Genomic DNA, 13,793 nt, shown 5'->3' on the forward strand with positions numbered 1-13,793 from the left:
GGAAGGAAATCCTCTCCTACTCATCCCAGGCGATTCACTATTTTTTCTCTTCTGCCCACCAGCTTCTGGAGTGACCGTTCTGTGCTCGGCTGCTTTGTCACCTTCTGAATATCCACGATGTTTTCCCAGGGCCGTAGCACGTCCTGTACCCATGCCCACAAACTGACACACACCCCCTCCACCCAAGTCTGGGAGCAGAAGGTGACCTGGGTTTGTATGATAAATAGATTCCTCTGTTCCTGGAACGTGGGTGGGTGCCCTGTGACAGGCTGAGCAAATGCAGGCACTGTGACCCAATCCAGTCTGAAAGCCATGCAGAGCCCCTAAGGGGGGTCGGCCACCACCATCCTGGTCAGACCCCAGCCTCGTGAGCAGAAGTTGGAACACATTTTATTACAGGAGCTGTTCCCTTTCCTGAACATTCCTGCAGATGGTGGCTACAGGCCCTGCCAGGACAGCGCCAGAACAGACCCCTGAAGCATCTGCGCTCCCAGCCCAGCCCCCATGCGTTTGGCTTCCAAAGAAAAATCACTGTGGAACATGCAGAAATTTCCTCTCTGTGCCCAATGCAATGCTCAAAAAAGCTATTTGTTTTTCCCTGAAAAAATCTTATTTTTCATAAATACCCACATTCATTTAATAAAGACTTTTTATATGCCTACTATGTGTCAGATACAGAAGTTTCTTATGAAATGAGCCTCCAGAGAGGCTCTGGAAATCCTCTGGAGACTATCACACTCAATGTGCAAGAGAAGAGCCCCTCAGCCCCTGATACCTCTCACCCCTTGCCTGGGGCCACCCTCCATGAAGGCCTCGGTCAAGAGATGTCAAAGTAATAAAAGTTCATGCCTTTTGGATCACCAATTCTATTTAAAGTTTTTCTCTAAGAAGAATGATCACAGTAGCTAAAAATCTGTGTTTAAGGGTGTACATCAAGCAGATGCTAAAGATAGCCCAAAACTAAAATAAAAATAACCTAGAGGTAAATCCATAAATCTATAAGAGATTGGTTTAAGGAAATTATGGTACACATCTCTGGTAAAATTCCTTAAAAATAATGGAAGTCTGCATTTATTTACATAAAGAGATGCCCACATGTGTATTGGATTGAATGCTACCTCCCCCCACTGGCCCCAAAATTCACATTTACCTGGTACCTATGAGTGTGACATGGTCTACAAATAGGACCTTTGCAGATGTAATCAAGCTAAAATGAGGTCTACTGGATTAGAGAGGGTCCTAATCCAATGCCTTGTGTCCCTATAAGAAAGGGGAAATTCATATACAGACATACATGTGAAGGGGGAAACGGAGTTTCAAGGGTTGTGTCTGCAAGCCAAGGGACATGGAGATTCGTCAGAATCCACCAGAAGCTGGGAGAGAGGCATGAAACAGGCTCTCCTCAGAGCCTCCAGGAGGAACCAACCCCACCAACACCTCCTTCTCAGACTCCCAGCCTCAGGAACTGTGTGAGGATAAACTTCTGTCTCTGTCTCCATCGCCTGGTTCCTACTACTTTGTAACAGCAGCCCCGAGAATCTAACACACCTCATAAATAACAAAATAGATCATATCATACACACTGTGGTGGTTATTTATGTAAAATGTTATAGAGGGCAGCCTGGGTGGCTCAGCGGTTTAGCGCCCCTTCGGCCCGGGGCGTGACTCTGGAGACCCGGGATTGAGTCCCTTGTCGGGCTCCCTGCATGGAGCCTGCTTCTCCCTCTGCCTGTGTCTCTGCCTCTCTCTGTGTGTCTTTCATGAATAAAAAAATAAAATCTTTTTTAAAAATGTTATAGAAATTGGTACCCGTGTATGTAAGCCCAGAGGGATGCCTGGAAAAATGTCTAACAAACTGATTTTGGTGATAGTCTCTGAGTAGTGGAATTTGGAATGATTTTTCCTTATTGTATTTTCTTCATGCTGCTTAAATTTTTTACAATTCTTTTTCAAAAACAATGAAGCTGTGTTCATGAGACCAATAAATGAACTTATCCTTTACCTCGAACTGCCATCACAGAATAGTGTGGTTTAAGCCACAGGACTTAATTTCTCATAGCTGTGGAGCCTACGAAGTCCAAGATCAGGATGGTTTGGTTCCTGGTGGGAGCCCTCCTCCTGGCTTGGAGATGGCTGTCCTCTTGCTGTGTCCTCACATGGCAGAGAGGGGAAGCTTTGGTGTCTCTTCTTCTCCTAAGGACACTAATTCTATTGTGGGGCTCCGCCCTTGTGAACTCATCCGTAGCTAGTTATCTCCCCAAGGCCCCACTTCCAAGTACCATCACAGAGGGGTTAGGGCTTCAGCATATGAATTTTCAGAGGCCACAGACATTCAGTCCATGACAACCTATGTGTCTGGTGGATGGCAAGAAGGCATGAAGATAATCCAGTTATTCTTAGATGTAGGGATGAAATTCTAGAGTTTACAGTTTATTCTCTCAGTATTCTTCAAGCTGAATAAGCTGTCTGCAAAAGACAGAGCAGCGTGTAGCTTGCTTGAGCTCCAGGGCTCTGCAGATAGGTGGAGCCGGGTTCCAATCCAAGCTCACTGGGATTTTAAGGCACTTCACTCTCAAAGCCTCAGTAAACTCCTCTGTAAAATTAAGAGATAAGCATGTGTCTCCTAAGGATATCATAGCAATCCAATAAGTAATACGTGGAGGAGTTTGCCATGGTTATGGGCAGATAATACAGTTCTGTAAAGGAATACTTCAAGATACATCATTTATTTATAGTTATTAAAAGGATCAGACCATAAACAAAACTTCTCCAACTGGGGGCGCCTGGGTGGCTGTCTGTGAAGCATCTGCCTTCAGCTCAGGTCATGATCTCAGGGTCCTGGGATGGATCCCTGTGTCGGGCTCCCTGCTCAGCGGGGAGTCTGCTTCTCCTTCTGTCTCTGCCCCTCCTCTGCTCATTCTTTCTCTCAAATGAATAAATAAAACATTTGAAAACAAATCCCCACCTGGGATGTGACAACACTTCTCGGTCCTGAGCCTGCTTTCTCACTTCTGTCCCTGTGTTAGGAAAAGGAAAAGGAAAAAAACAACAACATAGATATGAAGAGATACAGATATGTATTTGTATATACAAACTCTCTTTTGATTTTGGTGACTTTATTAATGATGTTCGGATGTCAAAGGAAGAAGCAGGCCAGCACAACCTGCCACCATCCTGCTCAGACTTCCTATCACTCTCCCATCTTCAACCCAATAGGTAAACTTTCTGGATGCCCATGTAGGCAGGTGGACAGCCCAGGTCCCACACTTCCATTCATGGTGAGCAGCCCTCCAGCCAACCTACACCCCCAAGGCATCTCAGAATTTAACAGCTCATAACACCCTATCCTTACACCTAACGCCAAAAACTATCAACTTCTCACTAGGTCATGATTTGGGGTCATAGTGAACTGTGTGGTTCATAATGATTCCCCTCAATAGGTTTCACTTTTCCAAATTTCCAGATTGGAAAAGTGTAAGATTTGGGTACAAGACATTTGGAATGAATTCTTTTAAATGGTTCCTCAGTGTGTGATCTCCAAAGGCAATCACTCTTGAACATTCCATAGAAGGTTAGACTCATGCCTTGCTGCTCATGGGTGCCACATCCCTTTGGCACAGTGAAAGGTCTACTTGTGGAAGAGAACACCTCTCTTGTAGCTCCTACCTTCCCTTTGTGTGTCTCCTTCCATGTCTTGAGACTTCTCACTGTTCAGATGGGGGCTATCTAACTTTATTTTCTCGCCCCACCCCCACAGGGGACAAAGAACCAGTTCCCATTGTTCTCGGCTTGTATCTTACCTCATGTGCTAGTTGGCTCATGAAGTATGAGTTGGGGTCAGGGCTGAACTCAACTCCCCTTACTGTTAATAACAGTATGTCTGAATTTCCAGAAAAATCTGGACTCAGCTACTCCTACCAGAGTGCTATGCAAACTTGCCCACTATTTGTCTCTGACAAGTTGTCCAGAAATTCCAGTTTCACCAACAGGCACCTTCCCTGTGAGTTCTATCTAGGAACATGGACCGATCAGCTCTCACAGAATGAGCTGGAAATGACCTACAGCCCAACTCTGCTTGGCAAGTGTCTCCATCTCTTCTGTTCTTGGATCTTTGCCTGTGGTCTTGCCAACCTCAGTGGGAAGGGCTCCGGTTTTCAGGGCAGCTGCTCTGGGGGCGGAATCCAGAGTAGCTGAGCAGGGCTGGACCTAATGGGGTATGACTCCAGCCAGCCACAGCCTATGATCTGAAACTCTTTTCTAAAAGACACAACTGACAGGGCACTTGGGTGGCTCAGTCGCTTGAGTGTCCAACTCTTAGTTTCAGCTCATGATCTTAGGGTCATGGGATCGAGCCCCATGTCAGGCTCAATATTAAGTGCAGAGTCTGCTTGGGATTCTCTCTCTCCCTCTCTCTGCCCCTCCCCCTGCTCACACAATAAATAAATAAATAAATAAATAAATAAATAAATAAATAAATACTTTCAAAAAATAAACATCTAAAACATGCAACTGATCTATCTTGAGGAGGGGGCTCTTCGAGGGGTTTCACTTTGCTGCGTCACATCCATCTCCCCACACATACTGTGGCAAGATCTAGAACTACATCTCAATCTACCTCCTCCACTGGGAGGTTCTAAATCCCCACAAGTCTTGGGAGCAGCTGCCAGCATTCCAGCCTCTGTTCCGTTGCCTCTGCATGAGCCAGCCAGGTGCCTAAGGTCTCCACGCAGCCTCCGCTGGCCCGTGCCTGCTGCCATGGCTTTCTGGCTCCCTCCTGGCTTCTCTGCAATCATGAGAGAATGAAGAAGGGGGCGGGGGTGCGGTGGGGAAGGTTGGCTAAAAGCTCCTGTCTATGGATGCCTCCTGGCAGCTTTCAGCTGAGCCAACTCCTGTTTCTCCTGCTGAATTCTACTCCTATTTCTCTGCATTGTGGAAGAACTCCTGACTTTTATTACTTAATTAACAGTCTGTTTGCTCCTTCTTTGCCAGTGGAAAAGACCTTGACTCCACCACTTATTAGCAGTGTGTTTTGAACAGGTTTTCACTCCTCTCTGGGCCTCTCTCTTTTTATCTATAAAATGGGGATGGTGATACTACCTACTTTGTTCACTTTATTGCAGCAAGTATGTAAGTTAATGGATTTAAATAGTGCCACGGTCACACTAAGTGCTTAATACATGTTGCCTGTTATTACCACCATCATCACCGTGATCATCATGACATGCATCCTCTGTCCTTCTTTCCTTCAGCTACTACTGGTCCTGTAGTAGACTGCAATATTCTGTGGTTCAACCAGAGTCTGTTTAGCAGGGTCTCAGTAACCCTCCTTTATTCTCAACCCTTGGGATGTTCCATGCCTATAGCATTAACCTCTTGCAATCAATCCCATCAATCACTTTCTTCCCTTCCAGTGTAAGGACCCAAAACTAACTGTGTTTCTTGCCCCGTCACCTGGCCTGGCCTATCAGCCCTGGGTCTTGAGGTATCTGCAAGCTAAGCCAGTCTTCCTTTGGGTTTGCCTGCCAAATACACTAGCCTGCTCTCTCCAGAAGCAATCCAAATGCCTACATAATTTTCATGAGCCAATTCTGTATTGGGTCTATAGAACATTCTGCAAACCATCCCTTCTCATGTTCCCAGAAGGAGGCCTTGCCCAGGAGCTGGCCTAGAGAAGCTGGCCAGACCCCAATCCTAGCACCTTCTCAGACCCAACCACACCCCGCAGCTCAGGTGCCAAGATCCTGATCCCCTCCCTGTCCGAGAATACTCTGAGCACCATCACTGTTTGTGCCGAGTAAATCTGTACTTCTTGGCTCCGTTCTCCTGACAGTTTGGCTGCCATGTGATAGAGCCGTTCTTTGGCTCGGTTCTAGGGTATGATGATATTCAATAGCAATTAAATGCCAATCTCAGTTCAATATCCAGATGGTGTTTGCCATCCCACAAAGTACCCACAGAGCTATACCTTTTACCATGGATGGGAGCAGGGGTGCAACCTGCAGCGGTGTGGTGCAGTCAGTTGGTCAGGCACAAGCTTAGATTCCCAGAAAATGTGCCAACATTGTCTGTCTTTCCCAGGGCTTTGAAGGACATCACTGATATTCAAGTGGCATTGCAAAACATCCTTGCCAGAAGGACCTCGAGCAAGCAGAAGCACTGAGGGAGACTCTGGGGGAACAGACTGGACAAACCATCTCCGACATGGAAGGCTGGACATGCACTGGCACGGCTATTCTGATTTGAATATGCTATGCTTCCACACTGGTTACAAATAGCTGATGCCCCCAAACTGTCTAAGTGTCCCTCTGCTACAATGGCTTCCCCATCCCTCCCTGACGTCATTCCCTCCCCCACCACCATTACTCAACAATTAAGGATAAATATTTGGCACAAGAGGGGGTCCCTAGACCTCTGCCCCCATATGACCTCTGCTTCTGTCTCATTGGTCAGGACACCATGTTAAACAACTTGGCTACCATCACCACCCACAATTCAGGATCTCCCAAGGACATTGCAAATGCATACTGGGGTAGGAAATACCTGGCCAAGTAAACCTCTTTTCTGTTAAGAACAAGGACTTTTAAGAGATAAAAAGTGGAGGCATTTTTTTTTTAATCTCAAGGATAAAGGGAGATGCCTATCATCGTCTAGGCATATAAATCAGGGACAAAAGAAGAGGAAAGGAGCCAGCCTCAATGAAATGCTGAGGGGAAAGGTCTGCAAAGCAAGAGTTCAAAGGCCAGCAAGTTGGCATTTGTAATTTAAACAGCAGAAAGACATCCTAAGGCCTATATTAGCCCAGAACATGCCTCTTATGTAACTTTCCTCAAAAATATTATGCAATGGAGCTGTAAATCAAGTCAAAGAACTCAGTATAGGGAGACTGAATTATAGAAGGACTTACTGTATATAAATGTTGAAAATTCATATGTAACAGAAGCGTGGGAATTCAGAGGACATAATTACTGCACATACAGTGACAAAACCATACACTTTAATAATTCCTGAAGAAAAAAAACCACTTAATAATAATGAGCATTAAACTTTGTCAAAAGAAAAAAAATCCCAAACTATACCAAAATCCTGGCAGGTAGGCTGAGATAGAAGAAATTAAAACTGGAGGCTTTCTCCCCGTGTGATAACTTTATTGAATGTTTGCAAACTGCTTAACGTGCTGGACACACTGCCTTGGGTACTTGAGTCCCAGATATGTATGAAGCCAAGATCATCCCCTTTCATACAACAAAGTAGGTACAGAGAATTGCTAGGACAAATAAAAGTAAAAACCCTTTAGAAATATGACAGACTGAAGAGGAAGCTAGTAGGACAGGGAGATATGCAGACCTTTATGCCTAATAAAGTGGATTCTTTTTACTTTTTAAAGATTTTGTTTATTTATTCCTGAGAGACACAGAAAAAGAGGCAGAGACAGACACAGGCAGAGGGAGAAGCAGGCTCCATGCAAGGACCCCGACGTGGGACTGGATCCCAGGACCCCGGGATCACGCCCTGAACCAAAGGCAGACGCTCAACCACTCAGCCACCCAGGCTTCCTTAAAGTAGATTCTTTTGAAAGAAGGATTTAGAAAAAGTGAAATGCCATCATCAATAAGCTTGACTTGATATCCGTTTAGTGTATCCGTCATGAACATCCTCATCTGTAAGAGAGCGGTGGGGTCCTTCCTGCCGCAATGCCCTAAGGGTGCTAAGAGGACATTCCTTCTCAACAAACTGTTGAGGTCCGGTTGCTTGGGGAGCTTTTGGAATCTCCAAAGCCTGGTTTCTAAGAGCTAAGATGTTCATCCCCAGAGTTCAGGACCCAGTTGGAAGAAAGGATCAAAATTCCCCTTTGCTCTCCATGACAATGAACTTGGCTTCTCCAGTTGCAACATCACGGAGGTCCTGGGACGAGCTCCTGCGATGCCTCCGAGGGTCCCGAGGGTCCCAGGAGGGTCTGACAGGAGGAAGTCCTCCTTCTGCACAGAGGACACCAGTGCTCTCCCTGCTGGTCCTCAGCCCCTGACCTCACCCTCCCTCCCCCGGCCAGCGCCCTCCCTCTGGGGTAAAGGATTGGGCAGGGCTCCTCCCTGGTAGTCTGCTTCTGGCGATAAGTCCTTGATGACTCTCTGCAGACTCCCATTCGGGAGATAAATTTCCTATTTGGGAGGAAATCACACCCCCTCTTCCCCAGCGGGGTGGCTGCATCTCCCGCCTTGGCAATGGTGGGAAGTGACCACACCCACTCTTCCCAACCCGGGGGATTCCAGCATTTGAAAGTTCAGAGCTGGAAAGATAAACATCACTGCTTATCCCTCACTCCCTCATTGTTCCTCGTCAGCAGCAGAAAAGGAACAGAGAACCCGGCTGCGCGGAAATTCACCCATCTGCAGGCGTTGTTAGGGGAACCGGCTGTAAATTGTGCTCAGGGGCTCCTCCCTTTGCTCCTCATCACCACCCCACCCACCCCTTAAGGAAACACAACCCAAAGCTCTGAATTTCATCCCCGAGGTAAGCTGCACTAGCCCGGCCCTGCCAACCCCGTCCTCCTCCTGTATTTCCAGACGTGGAGCCACGCAGCGAAGTGAGCGCCGGGTGTGGGTCTGGGAACTGGTGCTCGTGCTTCCAGTGGGTCCCCGAGAACGGGTCTCAACCGGGCTGCAGCCCCAGCCCCCGACCCATTCGAGGGAATAATCGCTCTTTCTCTGCGGACGTCACGGGCTGGTTGGACAAAAGGTTACATTGGGTCCAATCCTGTTTCCAAATTGCAAAGTAAAAGAGCACTATCCTCAGCTCCCAATGCCTCCTCCACGTATCTGACCTGCCAACTGAACGAGATTCCTCATGTTTTTGCCAAACGCGGAGGGCAATGGATTTTTTTTCCTTCGCAAGACTTTGTTCAAACTGTTCCTTCTGTCAGAAAAGGTCTTCCCCCTCCATCTCTGCCTTCAAAATCTGTTCCATCCTTCCCGGTGAGACTCCCTTCCTTCCAAGAAGTCTTCCCCATTCCGATGTCCTTTTTCCAGAGCCGACCTCTTCTGAGCCCGGCGGACCTCCTCCCCATTGCCTAGTTCAGTGCTGACCTTGCTCTGCCTCACGTTCAGGCTCTTTCTATGTCTGCTGAGGCTCCCCGTAGGCCAACTGTAAAGCCACTTGCTCCTACACCCTCCGTGCCTGGCATGCAGCCTGCACTGGGGACGTGGCTGGGGTGACAGTAAAAGTGGGGACATCTATGCTGTGTGACCATGTGCATGGATGTCCTTGCAATCACTCTTTCCCAAGAAGAGTCTAAGGAAACTTTACAAACTAAACACAACCCTCAGAAGAACAAGTGAGGGTAAAACAGAAACAATATGTTTCTAGCCACCTGGGATGAGCTGTTTACTACAGCTGAACGCTGGATTTATCTCTGAATTTCCTGGATGAAAGGGAAACAGGCTGGCTCATATACTTTTCATTGTACAATAACTCTGGAATCAGATTGGAAAGAGAAATTTTTCCTGGCACTGTGTTCAAGGAGAAATTTATCAAGTGCGTCCTTATATAACAGACATGAGGTAACACAGTCAGCCCCATCTCCAACCAGCGTTTTGCAAAAGGACCCAGATGTCTTCACATGGGCGATTCCTGTGTTCGGCTGCAGTTCACAGAGAAGGGATGTCTGCAAGGAAATGAGACCACGTGGCCCATATCCAGGGCCTTCTCCACAGTTGTAGAAATCTTGAAAGAAACGTTGGTGTGAGTCTGTTTCATATCAGATCCTAAAAACCACATCGAGATTCATCCCAAAGATCGTGGTGGCCAGCTTGCCTCAGCTCGAGGCAGGCGGAGGCAGGGGGTGTCCCAGAGCTGAGACAAGAGTCACCCTTCAAGGGGCAGACCATAGAGGGGCTGGCACGCACTGAGGTGGGCAGGGCTCAGCATTCATGCATGAGTGAACTGTCCCTCCGTGGAACTCTGTACTGGATGATGTCAAGGGACCCATTGTTCATCAGGAGGTCATGGCCAGTGTGGTCAGCCTCAAGGGAGAACCATGGGCACCTTCATAGATGTCATAGCAGGCAATGAAAAAGACTAGAGTTCTTGGGGAAAGACAAGTTCATGACTAACACCAGGCCCCGGAGCAAGGAGACAAGTGCATGTTAGGGCCACCAAGATGGCAGACGCTGGTGTGTATTTGCTACCTCAGGTGGGGCTAAGCCAGAATTCGGGAGCCTTGGGGTGTCCATCTGTGAGTTCCATAGCCAGGCAAGAAAAGGTGGCTGCTGAGCATCTCAACCAACCTCCCCATCCTATGATGGGAGGTGTGGAGGCCAGGGAAAGAAACTAGAGTCCAAGTGCTCACTTTGGCCACCACTGCAGATAAAAGACATGGCTTCCATCCCAGATGGGCTGTTTTGTCTCCATATACACCTGGGGACTAGCAGGGCTTCCCTGTGAGTCACCTGCTGAGATACCTCGAGGGTTTTCAGCCTGAAATTGTTATGTCTAGAAGGAGCTATCTTTTTTTTTTTTTTTCTCTTTCCTTTCTGTGCCTTTTGCTACAGAAGCAGCTCCTGAAATGCCAGCAGGTCCCCGTCACTCACATGACTCCAGAAGCCTGTCCCCTTCTCTCTGGAGGCATTTCAGGTTGAGCAGAGGGGCCTGTCTCTGACTCCAGTGAGGCCTGAGGGTGGAGGCCCCTCGCTCACCACAGATCTCCACAGACCCAAGGTTGGCAGAGAGAGACTTCCCACCATCCTCAGCAGCAGGTGCCTTAGGAGAGGAGAGATCAGGAGAGCTTCGGGACGTAGAAGGAAGGGACAGCCAGGAGGCCCAGAAGGAAAAGTAGCTGTGTTCCCTTTCTTATCTACAGGCTGTGGCTCTGCTCTGGGCAGCCCCAGTGTGGACATTTCACGGCCGCTCCAGAGCAGTTCTGTAAAGCTTTTTCTCTGAATTCTGCTTGACAGGATCTATCTGATGATGTCGGAGCATCAGAATCACCATGCGGTGAGGGTCCCCAGGCGGCTAGCGCAGTGACATTGCAACCTGGGGCTGGTCCCATAGGAAGTGACCCAAGAGCCTGGTGCACACACCTCAGCTTCTCCTTCTAAGCCTTCCTGTCTGTTCACGTTATTACTACAAACAACAAGGACTATGAGAATGGCCTTAGGGAGATGAATGGCTCAGCCATCAAGTACCAAACTGTATTTTTCCCCAAAGAAAGTAGACTTGTTTTCATTCAGCTGAAAAGCCCAGAGCATCAAATTAACAAATTGACTGATTAAATGACTTTTTAAAAATTCTTAATAACTCATCCTACTAAACAAGTGTTGTCTTAAGCACCAGCTATGTGCTCACCATGGCATCAGGCACTTTGCGTTCAATACAGCACAGGATCACAGCTCTGCAGGCAGATCTACCCCTCGAGGTGGAGGACACTGCTCTGACAGCAGGGGTCCCGCAGGACCAAGGTAGGGCAGCTCCTAGGGAGCTACTTTTCACCATTTCATGGTGGGCCAGACAGGAGAGGCATGGGCCAGAGGGGCTCTCATCCTACAGGAGGGTTGGGAAGACCTGGGATGAAGAAATGACCCTTGGAGCAAGGACCCACAGTGGGGTAAGGTCCCTGATACCAGTGGACCCTAAAATTATCTATACATCTCCAGTGAGATGCAGGGACAGCCAGCCTGCTCACATACTTCCGAGGTGCCCTCACACCCTGCACCCCACTGCGTCCTCCCAGTTCCCTACATGGTAGATCTGTCTGCTTTGCTGATTAGGAAAATGAGGTACAAGCAATCGGGTCAATTGCTTAAGATCCTGGTCAATCGGTGACAGAGAGGACTGCAGCCCTGCCCCAGCGCCGGCCTCTGGCAGGCATGCGACTGAAATGAATGACCTGGAAAGAACACGCTTTCATCCTTCTGGAGTTTTGTCTAAAAAAGGAATGGACTGCTATCTTCGGGGGAACCTCCGTGTAGCCTGCAGCAAATGGCTAAGGATGGATGGAGCACAGAGATCTTCCACTCCCGCTCCCTTCCAGGCACAGGAGCTAATCACTTCTCTTCACTTGCTCACCTGCTTTCCTTCTTCCTTTCCCTCACATTCGGTTCTCTTTCCTCTCACCTGCTCCCCATCTCCTTATCCGAAAGGGCCTCTGTGAGTCTAGAACCCCCTTTCTGCCCTTGGTCTCTGCACTTTGGATCACTGGACGCTCATGGGACGGGGCTTCTGTGGTCATGAGCATTTGCAGGGCACCGGGGGGGAGGGAGAAGTTAGCTCATGGAGGGGCTGGGAGAAGAATGACCTTGATGTAAGCGGCAGCCTGGTTCTAATTTTAGCAACAGCCCAGCACTGGACTTCCTGGAGGTATCAGATTGCCCTGCTCTCTCTCCCCCTCCCCTCAGCTGGCTGACACCAGACATGTGGAAGAGATTCAGATCACAAGAATCACCAAATCAGGTCACACCCATGGCTCATCCGGCTCAGCCTCTGTCTCGGGAAGTGGGGACAGAGAGTCCCTGACCATCAGAGTTTATCCATCTCCTTGTAAAACTCCCTTAGTCTGTAGGCTGGGCCAGAGGTAGAGAGAGGGAAAGATGGTGGTTGATACCAAGGGGCTATCAAACCCAGGTCTAGAATTGGGGTCCTCTGGCGTCTAGGCTCGCATGTTGCCTGTCATGTCACTCTCTCCAGGTTAGGGTTGTAGCCTGAGGATATACTCTTGCCTTTCCTGAGGTATGACCCATGCAGGAATATTTCTAAATAATTTTCCCTACCATTTCTGTATTTTTTGTATATTTTTAAATTCACTTATAGAGAAATGCACGTTTTACCTGTGCAACCTATGAATTTTGAAAAACACCTACACCCCCATCAAGATAAAGAACACTTCCATGGCCCCCAGAGAATTCCATCTTGCCGCCCTTCCAATCAATCCCCCAGACCGTGCCACAAGCAACCACAGCTCTGATTTCTATCATCAGAGATTCATTTTTCCAGTTCTTAACTTTACTATTTGAAGTTAGGTAGATGCATGCAGATCCTTCACTGGGTGGTTCCAGTTGCATTTCCCTTGTCCAAGCCCCTTCTTGCTGGGCGGAGTGGGAAGGACCCTCAGCTCCAGGTCTCTATCCCATGAGCCCACGATCTGGAAAAGGAACTCATACCAGGCCTCCGCAGTGCCCGGCATGTTGTCAGGATGCAAGTCATTCATTCAGACTAGTTCCGTGCCCCAAGGGAAACCTCTTGACTCCATATTCCAGATCTCCTAGAATGAACTCTGCAAGCCTTCCACTTGTTTGGTAATGACCCTGGAGTTAACCAGAGTGCTTTTCTCACTGCAGCGCCGGCCCATCGTTTCATGTTTTCTCCCTGGTAAAGCTATTGAACAATAGCTTTAGTCAATAGTACAGTAACTCGGGATCCCTGGGTGGCTCAGCAGTTTGGCGCCTGCCTTTGGCCCAGGGCGCAATCCTGTAGTCCCGGGATCGAGTCCCACATCGGGCTCCCTGCATGGACCCTGCTTCTCCCTCCTCCTGTGTCTCTGCCCCTCTCTCTCTCTGTCTGTGTCTATCATGAATGAATGAATGAATGAATGAATGAATGAATAAATAAATAAATCTTTAAAAAAGAAAAAATAGTACAGCAGGAAAGCTCCTTAACGTGTATGTCCTGATCCCGCCAGACAGGGGTCCTCTGTAACCCTTCTGCACCATCTAGCACTGAACCCAGGCGTGTGGTATATCCACTACATATGCTCTTGACTTAACAACTCTGCCAGGGACTGACCCCATTCTTAAGACTTGTCATTG

At 48.2% G+C, this 13,793-nt stretch overlaps 1 long non-coding RNA gene across 1 annotated transcript; it reads left to right on the plus strand.

The window, feature by feature from the left end:
* The first annotated feature begins 9,911 nt into the window (after window positions 1-9,911).
* On the plus strand, window positions 9,912-13,574 carry LOC112653752 (uncharacterized). The gene is made up of 3 exons (XR_003132485.3): window positions 9,912-10,166; window positions 10,947-11,450; window positions 11,760-13,574. It is a non-coding gene; the product is annotated as an uncharacterized LOC112653752 (long non-coding RNA).
* The last annotated feature ends 219 nt before the right edge of the window (window positions 13,575-13,793 follow it).

The sequence above is a fragment of the Canis lupus genome, chromosome 3 (assembly GCF_003254725.2).
Source record: "Canis lupus dingo isolate Sandy chromosome 3, ASM325472v2, whole genome shotgun sequence".
Taxonomy (NCBI): Eukaryota; Metazoa; Chordata; class Mammalia; order Carnivora; family Canidae; genus Canis; species Canis lupus.